Below are 2,199 nucleotides of genomic sequence, written 5' to 3'. Positions count from 1 at the left end.
CATACTGCTGTTCACTCAATTGGGAGTGTTGTTATCAAGCTCACTCAATGAAGCTAACTCAAGATGGTATGTCTAGTGTGTGTGTGTGGATATGTGTACTACTGTTACTGCTCAGTGTAATCTGATGTAATTTGCTCTGCATGCACTGCATCTGTATTATGGTCAAGTTCACATTGTTCACACTGAATAGAAACACAAAATAAAACAATATTATGAAACATGTATGATGTAATTGAAACACTGCTAAACATGTAAGATTAATAAAAAACGTCTAAACATGTCTTATGCTTGACAGTTTATTAGAGGATCACAATATGACACGTCAACCATACAACCATACAATTATTTATCCACTATGTTGACCAATCAACTATCATGTGTCAGGACATAATGTACATGTTCATGGATAAAACATATTTTCTTCAGAATGTTGATGAGTTCTTCTCAGTACCAAAGTACCAATTAACTGTATTACTGTTATTTGTTTTGACAATCATTGATGGATGGATGTTGGAATGATTCACTGAGGTAATGTTAGTGATGACTTCAGAGGTCAAAGCTGATTCCATATGGAGACTGAAAAGGATCCTTGGCATCCCCATGCTGGTCGCTTCTCACCCAATAAGGTCCTTGGCTACGTTCCAAAGCTCTCCCCAAACTGTTGAATACAGTTTTAAATCATCTTTATGGAAAATACCTTTTTTTTAAAGCTAAACATTTGAAAATGACAATCACAATTATAAGTGACTACCTTTTAAACTTACTGTTGTAAGACCAGTATTTGACTACCATTTAAAAAATATTTTCCCTCTACGGAACATGATGCTAATTAACAGTAGAGATCGAGTTAGCCATGTTACCCCCTCCACATTTCCTACCACCCTCTGCTAACCCCCGTTGACAATTTACTGTTGCTAAGACAGACAGACAGACAGATAGACAGATACATAGATAGATAGATAGATAGATAGATAGATAGATAGGGGCGGGGCGGCAGGGTATCCTAGTGGTTAGAGCGTTGGACTAGTAACCGGAAGGTTGTGAGTTCAAACCCCCGAGCTGACAAGGTACAAATCTGTTGTTCTGCCCCTGAACAGGCAGTTAACCCACTGTTCCCAGGCCGTCATTGTGTAGCGCCGGCTATGCTAATTATTTTGTTTACGTTCCCTTCAGGTATTTCGGGGTGTTGCATGCTATCAGATAATAGCTTCTCATGCTTTCGCCGAAAAGCATTTTAAAAATCTGACTTGTTGGCTGGATTCACAACGAGTGTAGCTTTAATTCAGTACCCTGCATGTGTGTTTTAATGAACGTTTGAGTTTTCACGAGTGTTATTAGCATTTAGCTTAGCGCATTTCCATTTCCAGATGGCAGGTAAAATATATTTTTTTAAATAAATAGATATATGGCTCACATGGTGCTTCATCTTCTGAGGTGCTGGTCTTCAGAGTTGCCAACTTTGCCAAAAAGGCAGCCTTTTCATTTTTTACATCATCCTCCTGCAGGAGAGCTGAGGAAGAAATATTTTTAATTTGACTACATTTTATCAGATTAAACACGGGCAGTAAAGTAGTACACATTTACAATCAACACATACCTTCCTCAGAGTTATTTTCATTGAGGGAGCTTGCTAACAGGACACCCACTAGAGCGAACAGCAGTAACATACTCTGGATCTTCATCCTTTACTAAAGCACATAGAGCACAACTTGTTAACACACACACACACACACACACACATGTCCACCAACACCTCTCCATCCATTCCTACCTGTCCACTTGTATACACCTGCCCACTTCTATGTACACCTTTGCAAAGAAGATTCTCAGTGAAAACAAAAATACCTCTTTCAGTTGGACGATGCTGTCTGATTGATGGCTGTTTATCTGGACGATGTCTTCTGGACGTCAGTAGTAGTGTGGTGTCTCTCTGCCCTCTGTAGCCCTGTTTTATACTCTTTCTGCTACTGTACCTGCCCCACCCATTCACACCTCTCACAGCCGATTAACAAGCAAAATGACATTACAGCCATGGCGATAACCGCAGTCATGCACAGCCTGAAGTTTATGACCTCTCTCCAGGCAAAACTTCAGTCAATATTATGGTTTCCTAGTTAATTTAACTGAATTTGTGACCTGGAGCTTGAATAGACTTGAATTTATAAATGGTGGTAAGCACTTTATTTTAAGGCTGTATCC

General features: G+C 39.5%; 1 long non-coding RNA gene across 1 annotated transcript; it reads right to left on the bottom strand.

Annotated features, from left to right (window-relative positions):
* Nucleotides 1-282: 282 nt before the first annotated feature.
* On the bottom strand, nucleotides 283-1,998 carry LOC118389569 (uncharacterized). Its single transcript, XR_004826767.2, has 4 exons — nucleotides 1,846-1,998; nucleotides 1,598-1,688; nucleotides 1,415-1,510; nucleotides 283-658 (listed from the first exon to the last, which is right to left on the bottom strand). It is a non-coding gene; the product is annotated as an uncharacterized LOC118389569 (long non-coding RNA).
* Between the last annotated feature and the right edge of the window lie 201 nt (nucleotides 1,999-2,199).

The sequence above is a fragment of the Oncorhynchus keta genome, chromosome 10 (genome assembly GCF_023373465.1).
Source record: "Oncorhynchus keta strain PuntledgeMale-10-30-2019 chromosome 10, Oket_V2, whole genome shotgun sequence".
NCBI lineage: Eukaryota > Metazoa > Chordata > Actinopteri > Salmoniformes > Salmonidae > Oncorhynchus > Oncorhynchus keta.
Note: the sequence above shows the minus strand (reverse complement) of the source record. Positions and strands in the feature narration are given on the sequence as shown.